This window comes from Chlorocebus sabaeus, chromosome 20 (assembly GCF_047675955.1).
Source record: "Chlorocebus sabaeus isolate Y175 chromosome 20, mChlSab1.0.hap1, whole genome shotgun sequence".
In the NCBI taxonomy this organism is placed as follows: Eukaryota; Metazoa; Chordata; class Mammalia; order Primates; family Cercopithecidae; genus Chlorocebus; species Chlorocebus sabaeus.
Genome location: NC_132923.1, coordinates 127,842,379 through 127,854,401, shown reverse-complemented (window position 1 = coordinate 127,854,401; position 12,023 = coordinate 127,842,379).

The window sequence follows — 12,023 nt, the reverse complement described above, 5'->3', positions numbered from 1 at the left end:
CCTGTCTCAAAAAAAAAAAAAAAAAAAAAAAAAAAAAAAAAAAAAAAAAAAAGCATATTTAGAAAGAACCTGGGATATCTTTTTAGGCCAGAAAACAAGAAATCTAAGTACTGGATTTATGTCGAAAAGACACTGGGGCCATCTTGAAGGGGCTCCTGGGTCAACTTAAGCATCCAAAAGAACAATATCATAAAAAGAATAATAACTGCAATGGATTGAAAATTGAAACACTAAATATATAGAAATATATGAGTTCATTATGGTCCTAAAAATAAGCGAAAGTAAATGCACTGGTCAACTTTGGAGGTTGCTAGGGAAACCATTTATTTTTCTGTAAATTGGCAAACGAAGGAAAGGGTCAAGTATATGTCCTGCCTACCCTGTGCACACTGTAACTGAGAGAGCTCATGGTTGGTTGCATCAGTTTCCTGTGGCTGCTGTAATAAACGATCACAAACTGCACGGTTTAAAATATCAGAAATTTATTTATTTTCTCACGGTTCTGGACACCAGAAATTTGAAATCAGGGTGCTGGCAGGACCAAGCTGCCCTCAAAGATGCTGGGGGGCTTCCCTTGTCTCTTCTAGCTTCTAGTGGTCACAGGCATTCCTTGGCTTGTGGCTGCATCACTCCAGTCTCTGCTGCCATCCTCACACGGTCTTCCCCCTTTTCTCTGTGCCTTTGTCCATCTGCTTTTCTCTTATAAGGTCATTTGTCATTGGACTTAGGGTCCTTTTGGATAATCCAGAACTTCATCTCAAAATTCTTTATTTGATTACATCTGCAAAGATCCTTTTCTTTTCTTTGTTTTTTCCTTCCTTCCTTCCTTCCTTCTTTGCCCTTCCCTTTCCCTCCCTCCTTTCTTCCTTGCCTTGCCTTTCCCTTTCTCTCTTTCTTTCTTTTCTTTCTTTCCTTCTTTCTTTCTCTTTCTTTCTTTCTTTCTTTCTTTCTTTCTTTCTTTCTTTCTTTCTTCCTTCCTTCTTGGTTTCTTTCTTCTTTCTTTCTTTTTCTTTCTCTTTCTTTCTTTCCCTCTCTCCCTTCCTTCCTTCCTTCCCTCCCTCCTCCTGCTTTCTCAGTTGTTTTTTTTTTTTCTTTCTTTCAAGATGTGGTCTCCCTCTGTTGCCCAGGCTAGAGGACAGTGACACAATCGTATCTCACTGCATCCTCAACCTCTCAACCTCCCAGGCTCAAGTGAGCCTCCCAAATCAGCCTGCCAGGTGGCTGGGACTACAGGCATGCTCAACCACACCCAGCTAATTAAACCAGTTTTTTTTTTTTTTTTTTTTTTTTTTTTTAAATAGAGACAGGGTTTCACCTTATTGCCTAGGCTGGTCTGGAACTCCTGAGCTCAAGCGATTTGCCTTCCTTGGCCTCCCAAAAGCTGGGAGTACAGGCATGAGCCACCCCACCCAGCCCCTTTTTCCAAATAAGGTCACATTCACAGGTTCTGGGGGGACACTCTTTTGGGGTGGCCACTGTTCTACCCTATACAGTTGGTGAGGATGAGTTCTTCTCGGAGGAATTCCAGTTAGTGTATTCAGAAGGAGTCATTTTGCAACCTCAACGAAATAATGGACCCAGAAAATGATCATGATTGGTTTCCAACACTGTTAGATGGGAGATTGATGGGATCTTTACACTATATTGCATTCTATGCTATGCTATGCTATGCTATGCTATGCTATGCTATGCTATGCTATGCTATGCTATCCTATCCTATTCTATTCTATTTTATGGATCAGGGACAACCTTTGGAAACACTGAGCAGCGTTAACATCGCCGAACAGAAAATACGAGTACACCCTGTGCTTCCGGAAGCTCAGGCCACAGAAGAATGTGTAATTTGCCATGAAGCAGTAGGCTCCATGAGGAAGACAGGATTTTTGTTTTCTTTTTCACAATAAACTCCAACACCCTGAGAAGACTATCTGGTACATATGATGCTCAGTGAAAATGTGCTGAATGAATGAATTAGCATTCATATGAAGAAATGCTAAAAATCAAAAAGAAAACAATTAACAACCCAAGAGAAAAATCATAAGGAGCAGGGAACGGACAATTTACAGGAAGAGAAATAGGAATGACCAATAGTAATTAAGGCAGTGAAAATGAAAACCACAATGAGATACCATTTCACAACCTTGGATTGGCAAAAACTTTAAGGTCTGATGCTACCAAGTGCAACTGAGGATGTGAAAAATGAAGCAATCTTCATCCAGTGCTGGGAGTGTGAACAGGTACAACCGCTCTGAAAGCAGTTTGGCAAAACCTCATAAAGTTCAACAGGGACATCTCCTAGGACCCAGAGATTCGACTCCTAGGTATTTACTTTACAGAGACTTGCATGAATGCATAAGAAACAAACATGCTCATCGCAGCATTACTTGTAATGGAAAAATACAGGAAACAACCTAAAAGTTTGTCCATAGGTGAATGTAAAATAATGATGTTTTAGAGATCATATTATGCAACAGTAAAGACAAATGAACTAGAAAATGAAAATTAGAAATATTAGCATGAGGCCGGGCGCGGTGACTCAAGCCTGTAATCCCAGCACCAAAGTGGGAGGCCGAGGCGGGTGGATCACGAAGTCAAAAGATAAAGACCATCCTGGCCAACACGGTGAAACCCCGTGTCTACTAAAAATACAAAAATTAGCTGGGCGTGATGGCGCGTGCCTGTAGTCCCAGCTACTCGGGAGCCTGAGGCAGGAGAATGACCTGAACCTGGGAGGTGGAGGTTGCAGTGAGCCAAGATCGTGCCACTGCACTCCAGCCTGGCGACAGTGCGAGACTCTGTCTCAAAAAATAAAAAAAGAAAAGGAAAGAAATATGAGCATGATAGAAATTTACAAACATGGCCGGGCATGGTAGCTCATGCTTGTAATCCTAGTACTTTGGGAGGCCAAGCTGGGCCGATCTCTTGAGCTCATGAGTTTGAGATGAGCCTGGGCAACATGGAGAAACCCTGCCTCTACAAAAAATACAAAAATTAGCTAGGCGTGGTGGAGTACGCCCGTAGTCCCAGCTACTCAGGAGGCTGAGGTGGAAATACAGTTCGAGCTGGGAGGCAGAGGTTGCTGTGAGCCAAAATCGCACCACTGCACTCCAACCTGGGCCATAAAGCCAGACCTTGCCTTGGAAAACAAAACAAGAAAACAAAAAACAAAAAAAGAAAGTTACAAACATGTTGAGCAACAAAAGCAAGTCCAGGAAAAGTAGCATAGCATTTATAAAAAGTTGAATAACAAAATAATGATGTACATACACAGTTAGGTGCCAAATCACAATGTTTCAGTCAATGATGGATAGTGTAGTCGACGGCGGTCCCATAAGATGATAACACTGTATTTTCACTGTGCCTTTTCCATGTTTAGATATGTTTAGATATAGGAATACTTAGCATTGTGTTACAGCCGCTTACAGTCTTCAGTAGAGTAACATGCTGTGAAGCTTTGTAACCCAGGAGCAGTAGGCTACACCACAGAGCCTAGTGTGGGTAGGCTATGCCATCTGGGTTTGTGCGAGTACACACTACAGTGTTCACACAGCGACTCATGACACGTTTCTTAGCACATATCCCTATTGTTTGCTGACACATGACTGTGTAATGTCAAGGAGACACAACGCACAGTAAAGGTGATTAATAAGAAAAACGCCAGGCAGGGGGAAGTGGCTCACGCCTGTAATCCCAGCACTCTGGGAGGCCAAGGTGGGAGGATCACTTGAGCCCAGGAGTTCAAGACCAGCCTGGGCAACATGGTGAGACTCTGTACAAAAAAAATACAAAAATTAGCTGGGTGTGGTGGTGGGCACCTGTAGTCCTAGCGACTTGGGAGGCTGAGGTGGGAGAATCACCTGAGCCTGAAGGCTGAGGCTGCAGTGAGTGTAGTGAGATCACACTACTGCTTGGGCTACAGAGTGAGATCCAATCTCCAAAAAAAAAAAGAAAAGAAAGGAAAGAAAGAAAGAGAGGGAGGGAGGGAGGGAGGGAGAGAAAGAGAGAGAGAGAAGGAAGGAAGGAAGAAAGGAAGGAAGGAAGGAAGGAGAGAGAAAAAGAAAGAAAGAAAGAGAAAGAAAGAAAGAAAGAAAGAAAGAAAGAAAGAAAGAAAGGAAGGAAGGAAGGAAGGAAGGAAGGAAGGAAGGAAGGAAGGAAGGAAGGAAGGAAGGAAGGAAGGAAAGAAAGAAAAGAAAGAGAAATAAAAGAAGGAAGAAAGAGATAAAGAAAGCAAGCAAGCAAAGAAAGAAAGACACGAAATTAAGTGTCATATTACTATTTATCCCTCCAAAATAAAAATCTGATGACATCATTTTCCTACTTCAAAACTTCCGGTGTTTCCCATTACACTTTTTTTTTTGAGACTGAGTCTCACTCTGTTGCCCAGGCTGGAGTGCAGCAGCATGATCTCGGCCCACTGCAACTTCCACCTCCCAGGTTCAAGCAATTCTTGTGTGTCAGCCTCCCGAGTAGCTGGGATTACAGGCGTGCACCACCATGCCTGGCTAATTTTTGTATTTTTAGTAGAGACAGGTTTTTACCATGTTGGTCAGGCTGGTCTTGAACTCCTGACTTCAGGTGATCCACCTGCCTTGGCCTCCCAAAGTGCTGGGATTAGAGGCGTGAGCCACCACGCTTGGCCCTCATTACACTTCGAATGAATTCCGAAGCCCTAGCTGTGGTCTGCCTCATTGGCCCTGGCTGCTTTCTGGGCATCCTCTGTTTCTGCCCTCCCTTTTCTCACTGAGCTCTGGCTGCAGCATTCCTCAGAGACACCAAGTGTGTTCTGGCCACAGGACCTTTGCACATGCCGTTCTCGGCACTGAACATGGGGCACGGATCTCTCCTCCTTCTTGCTGTGTTCTTCACCCACCTCACAAAGGCCACCTGACTATCTTCTGTTTTGCCCCAGGGATGACAATGAGCTTGAGAGGATGGCCTCTTTACCCTTGTGCCCTGAGCTGTGAGCCCAGAGCTGAACCAACTGCTCCCATTATGCTCCTATTCAGGGAAGGCTCACCTGTGGAAGTGGCTGCACCATGGCTCTAGAAAGAGTGTGTCCAATAGGAGGGAAGGGCTGCCCTCTGGGTAGAATCATGGTGGTCTCCAGAAAACTCCTCCACTGGATTCCTGGGCTGGAGGAACCACGTGCTCCCTGCAGTCACCTGGGGCCACCGGGAGATTCTGGTCTGAGGCAGGTGCAAATGCAGAAAGCGAGGCTGGGGTGTCTGGGATGAGGCAGGCGGGAACTGGGCTCAGCACCAAGATAGCTCTTGGGACATTTTATTTACCAGGGTCACTCACATTTATGTTGTGCTTCAAAAGTTCCTGAAAGTTCTTGGGCATGGTGGCTCATGCCTGTAATCCCAGCACTTTAGGAGGCCAAGACAGGAGAATTGCTTGAGCCCAGGAGTTCAAGACCACCTTAGGCAACATAATGAGACCTTGTCTCTACGATAATGAAAATAAAAATAATTTAAATAAACATTCCCGAAAATTCCCATGGATCAGCAATGCCATGAGGGGGATCTCTGATTGCCAAGTTACAGGTAGAGAAACTGGGGCCCAGCTTTCATTAGCAACAGAGCCAGGATTTGAACTCAGGTCTCAGACTCTAAGCCGGTCATCTTCCCACCATTCTATGACTCCTCCCTTTGCGTTGAAGGAGGAGGACCCAGGCAATACTCCCATATGACTAGTGGATCCAGAAAAATCATTACTTTCAGCACTTACAAAAAAAAACTTTGTGGACAAAAAGCTTGGGTTTCTGAAGCACCCTCAGCCCTGAGCAATCCTACCACTTTAGGAGCACCGAGCAAGCTGTCATTTTCCCTGCACTTCTCGAAGACCTGGAAGCACAATTGTTCCAACAGTGACAGTTTACAGGGTGTTCACCGGCACTCAGTGTGGTTCTCATGGAGGAATGGTGGGTCTGGCGCTTAGCCTGGGAGAGTCTGCTTTCTGGAAAGGCAAATATGAGCCAGGAAGCTGCTGGTTGGACTGAATCATGCAATGCGAATTTCCTGGGGCCGGGCACAGTGGCTCACACTCATAATCCCAGTACTTTGGGAGGCTGAGGCAGTACGACTGCCTGAGCCCAGGAGTTTGAAACCAGTCTGGGCAACATAGCAAGACCCTGTCTCTATAAAAAATAAACAATTAGCTGGGCATGGTGCTGCACACCTGTGGTCCCAGCTACTCCGGAGGCTGGGGTGGAAGGATCACTTGAGCACTGGAGGCGGAGGTTGCAGTGAACTGAGACTGTACCACTGCACTCCAGCCTGGGTGACAGAGCGAGACCCTGCCACAAACAGACAAACAAACAAACAAACAGTTTCCTGAGGCGCTACTGTGGCAGACACCCCTCCTGCAGGTCAGGGTTGGGCGGGAGGCAGGTGGTCCCTGTTACTGCCGCGTGAGTGCCTCCAGGTGTGCATTCTGGGAGTGGGTCCCACCTGGGGCAGCAAGGAGGGGGAGTCTAGGGGAACAGCAGGTATTTCCCAGATGCGGAGGCTCAAGCAGGATGAGAGAGAGGTGGGGAGGCCAGGGCAGGTGGAGCAACAGGAAGTGAGCAAGGGCCTTTTTTTTTTTTTTTTTTTGAGATAGGATCTCACTCTGTCTCCCTCACTGGAGTACAATGGTATGATCACAGCTCACTGCTGCCTCAGCCTCCTGTGCTCCAGCAATCCTCCTGCCTCAGCCTCCCGAGCAGCTGGGACCACAGGTGCACACCACCACGCCTGGCTAATTTTTGTATTTTTCGTAAAGACAGGATCTTGCTATATTGCCCAAGCTGGTCTGGAACTCCTGGGCTCAAGGAATCCTCCCCACCTCGGCCTCACAAAGTGCTGGGATTATAGGTGTGAGCCACCATGCCTGGCCCTGAATTTAGTTTAAAAACTAAAACTAAGGGACCGGGCATGGTGAGTCACTCCTGTAACCACAGCACTTTGGGAGGCTGAGGTGGGAGGATCACCTAAGTTCAGGAGTTTGAGACCAGACTGGCCAACATGGTGAAGCCCCATCTCCTCTAAAATTATAAAAATCAGCTGGGCGTGGTACCATGTGCCTGTAATCCCAGCTACTCGCGAGGCTGAGGCAGGAGAATTGCTTGAACCTGGGAGGTGGAGGCTGCAGTAAGCCGAGATCACACCACCATACTCCAGCCTGGGCGACAGAGAGAGACTGATTCAAAAACAAAAACCAAAAAACTGAAATTAAAACCAAACCCAAGAAGAAACAGAAGGCCTTCCAGTGCTATTACTTTTGGGCGAACGTTCACTTTAGAAATTACATTGCTGAGGCCAATTTTGTTTTCTACAAACCACCTAGAAGCTGGAGGGCACGCGTGGGCCCCCAGCCACAACGGGGCAGCCTCTCCTAGGGACAGCAGAAAGAATCGTGTTCTTTAAACAGCCACAAAACCACGTTGTCAGTGGGAAGGAAGTCACTGAGCAACGGCTTTTGGGGGGCAGAACCTGGGCAGACGGTAGCGGGACCTGGGATCTTGATGCTCCAGTATTGGTTCCTGTAAATTCATGTTGCTCAATAAACGTTTTGAGAAATAAAACATCCCTTAGAAACAGCCGTTAGCTGTTCCATGGTGCCGGCAGTGGGTGTTCCCCTCACTAGGGCCAGAAATTCTCTGAAAGACCTTCTTTGTTGGTGCCATTTTGTAAACAAAAACAAAAAAAACCCCAAAACCTAAAGCAAGGAAGGTTCTTGAACAGATTGGAGGGGCCAAGCAGAACCGGCAGCCCGGACAGAGGAGGTGCTGCCCTCCAGTGGCCCCTGTGAGGACAGCAGGGGCTGTGCCCAGGAGACCTCGGAGATCCATCCAGTCCACCCCCTCCCTTTTTTCATATTGGTAAACCGAGGCACAGAAGATCTATAGAGCTCTCCAGGTAAGTTAAAAGCATATCAAGGACAAAGGGCAGATTGTGTGTCCCTGGACTGTTCCAGTGGGATGTGGGGGGCTCTGGACATGGGGATGTTGGTCCCTGTTGCCTCTATGCACTGCTTAAGGAATTTCCAAGCACCCTCACACCTGGATGATGGGGGTCCCCCACCCCACCCACAGCTGAAGTGGGCCAGTGGTCACTCAGGTGTCCCCTCTCAGGCCTCAGTAAGTGACATCTGAATGCCAAGGCTGTGCAGAGGGGACCACGATTGGCACCTGGCCACCCTAAAACTCACACAAGTGCACGCTGGGGAGCAGGCGCTCAGCCCTTCCCAGGAGCGCTGCTGTCCGGGGAGAAGGATGCAGGGCTGGAGAGAAGCAGAGGAGGGCCTCTGGGCTTCAGAGGGGGTCGGCGTCGCGGGGCTGGAGGATGATGACCTGCTGACGACCACTGGACCGGGCTGTACGTCCTGCCCTTGACTTCCACAGAAATTCCCTGCAGCCCTTGCTCGCTTTTCTGCTTTTCCACAAATACACAGTTCCCAACTAAGACAGCACGCCTTTGATTTTGTTGGAGCCTCAGGGACAGGCTTTGCTATCTCCACGTCCTGACAAGGACACTTGGACAAGACGGTGTGCCCGGATACAGCCTCTCAGCGGAGTGCTGGGACCCAGCTCCAATTCCTGCTCTCCCATCGACCCCTCGGAGCTCTGGAGCTGGACTGTGGGACACGTCAGCAAGAGGCGGAGGGCGGGGTGCATTTTCCAGGTGGCTCCAGGCAGTCTCAGCTCCACCAAGGCAGACCCCAGGGCTGAGTTTGAGGGTATCAGGACCCCAGCATCTTCCAAACATGGGGCAAATGCCCCCGCAGTCTCTGTGTCAGAGCTTCCCACCCTCCCCTGACGGCATATTGGGCTTCTGTGGGTGGAGGCTGAGAGAGGCCCTGGACGGCTCGGGGCTCAGGGGTGCTGCTCACGCGTTGACCTGTCTTTGAGAGGGGCCCTGAGAGACGCCTGCTTGTGTACGTCTTACAGGCAAAGATTCAGATGGTTGGGCACACTGGCTCACGCCTGTAATCCTTGGGGGGCCAAGGCAGGTGGATCGCCTGAGCTCAGGAGTTCGAGATCAGTCTGGCCAACATGGTGAAACCGTCTCTACTAAAATACCAAAATTAGCCGGGCGTAGTGGCAGGTGCCTATAATCCCAGCTACTCAGGAGGCTGAGGCAGGAGAATCAGTTTAACCTTGGAGGCTGAGGTTGCAGCCAGCTGAGATCCCACCACTACACTCCAGCCTGGGTGACAGAATGAGACTCTATCTTAAAAAAAAAAAAAAATCCTTTATGACCTCTAAGCTTCTCTTTGAAAATAAAAACACTACAGGGAAAGTTAATTGATGAAGCATTATCACTTAATTAAATCTTAGTGTGAATTAAACAACGGATAGCAAGCAGTTTTATTGTGATGCCTTTCTTTTGGGTTTAGGATGGTGGATGTGATAAGGAGGAAAGCAGTATTAGAGGCAGCTGACTGAGGGAGGCCTGAGGTTGTTGACTGAGTCACTGTTTCATCTGGGGTAGGCCGGGACCTCAATGCGAAACCAAGTGTTTTCAGAGCCCAGCGGGCCATGTGGCTGCATCTGAGAACTGCTGGGAGCTGCGGATTTGCTGGGGCATCAGCCCAGCTGTCCCCAGGAGGATGGTGGGGGCAGAGGAGGGACACAGAGGAGTGTCCCTCCATGTAGAAATGACAAGGGACATCAAGGTCAGCCAGCTCAGGGAGCTCAGGGACTGTGCTGGCTCTGGGACCTCTGGGCTCCCTGGGGAGAGGCAGGGCTGGCTCTGCTAACTCTGGGAGCCTGCGTGCAATGGTCAACCTGTGGGGCCCCCCATCACAGGAAGATGGAGCCATACCGGGGATTCCTAAGTACCATCAAGGGTCTCCAGGGCTCTGTAGGCAATTATTTTTTTCTTTTTTTTTGAGACAGAGTTTGGCTCTGTCACCCAGGCTGGGGTATGATGGCACGATCTCGGCTCATTGCAACCTCCACCTCCCAGGCTCAATCACTTCAACCTCCAGAGTAGCTGGGACTACAGGCACAGCCCAGGCACCATGCCCAGCTAATTTTTGTATTTTTTGTTGAGACAGGGTTTCACCATGTTGCCCAGGCTGGTCTCGAACTCCTGACCTCAAGTGATCCTCCTGCTTTGGACTCCCAAAGTGTTGGGATGACAGGCGTAAGCCACGATGCCCAGCCTGTAGGTACTACTAATAAAATACAAATAGAATGTAAAACCTCAAATCATGGATATAAAAATTTAGCAAAGTTAATCAATACAGTCAAAGAAAAGAAAAATTTAAAAATAGCAAGAACATGTAAGGAAACAAAGCATAAAATAAGATGAAGAAGAAAAAATATCAATTGTAAGACATAAAAATGTATTAAACTCTGCTATTCAAGGGCAAATATTCTCAGATGGGATCAAAGAATAAAAAACTAGGGCATAGCTAAAACAAGCTGGGTGTGGTGGCTCATGCCTGTAATCCCAGCACTTTAGGAGGCTGAGGCAGGAGGATCTGTTGAGGCCAGGAGTTTAAGACCAACCTGGGCAACATAGTGAGACCCTATCCCTACAAAAAATACAACAATTAGGCGGGGATGGTAGTGTGCGCCTGTAATTCCAGCTACTCAGGAGGCTGAGGCAGGAGGATCACTTGAGCGCAGGAGTTGGAGGCTGCAGTGAGTAATGACTGCACCACTCCCCTCCAGCCTGGGTGGCAGAGTAAGACCCAGTCTCCAAAACAACTAGTACAATACAAAGTGAAAATAAAACATATAAGACAACAGAGAGGTTAATGCAAATGCAACTGTCGCCAGGCTGAAGTACAGTGGCACGACCTCAGCTCACTGCAACCTCCACCTCCTGGGTTCAACCAATTCTCTTGCCTCAGCCTCCTGAGTAGCTGGAACTACAGGTGCATGCTACCACATCTGGCTAATTTTTGTATTTTTGGTAGAGAAGGAGTTTCACCATGTTGGCCATGCTGGTCTCGAACTCCTGACCTCAAGTGGTCCACCCGCTTCAGCCTCCCAAAGTGCTGGAATTACAGGCAAGAGCCCCTGTGCCCAGCCAACATCAACATTAATGCAGAACCCAAGGCTAAGAGTAGTAAAGATAGGTTGAAAGAGCAGAAGTAGTACACCTTTGGAATGTGGAGGTTTGATCAAGTTGGCATTTCAATGGCACTAAGGATGGCAAGAACACCCAAATCCTAACCTGGAACACCCTTTTCTCCCAGATCTCTGTGAGGGCCAGCAGCTGCTCTCCATCCTCCCCAGTTCTCAGTCCGTGTGCTTTGAGTGGGATGTGTCAGCGTGCTACCACCTGTTAGCTACAAGGATTGTTTTCAGGGATAGATGTGATCAAGGAGCCCTATCAGGTCCCATCCCAGAATGTGGGAGGACTCAACCACAACACGCACAAAACTAAATGCATGGTTTCCCCAGAAAGCCTGGTACTTTCCCTGTGACCCCAGATTCAGTAAGTGGTACCACCATCCATCCGATGAAGGAAGTAAAAACCAGCAAACATTTGTAACCTCTCCCTCCCCATCACCCACTCTCCAGTCCGTTACCGAGCTCCATTGATCTCACCTCCTAAACGCCTCTCAATTGTAGTCTCAACAATCTGTAGCAACCTCCATTTTTCACTGATCTCTCTGTCATCAACCCACCAGCATCTCTTCCCTGGTCTATGGAAGTGGCCCGCTAACTCACCTCCTTACTTCCACGCTTGCTTCTCTCTACATTCTCTACATTTGTCTATTCCAGCCCATTAAGCAAGCTGGGGTCACAGTCATTTTTTAATTATTTTTTATTTTTTGAGACAGGTCTTGCTCTATTGCCCAGGCTAACGTGCAGTGGTGTGAACTGCACTCAACCTCCTGGGCTCAGGTGATCCTCCCACCTTAGACTCCCGGGTAGCTGTGAGTACAGGCACATGCCACCACACCGAACTAATTTTTATATATATATTTTTTGTAGAGATGGGGGTCTTGCTATGTTGCCCAGGCTAGTCTCAAACTCCTGGTGTCAAGTGATCCTCCTGCCTTGGCCTCCGAAAGTG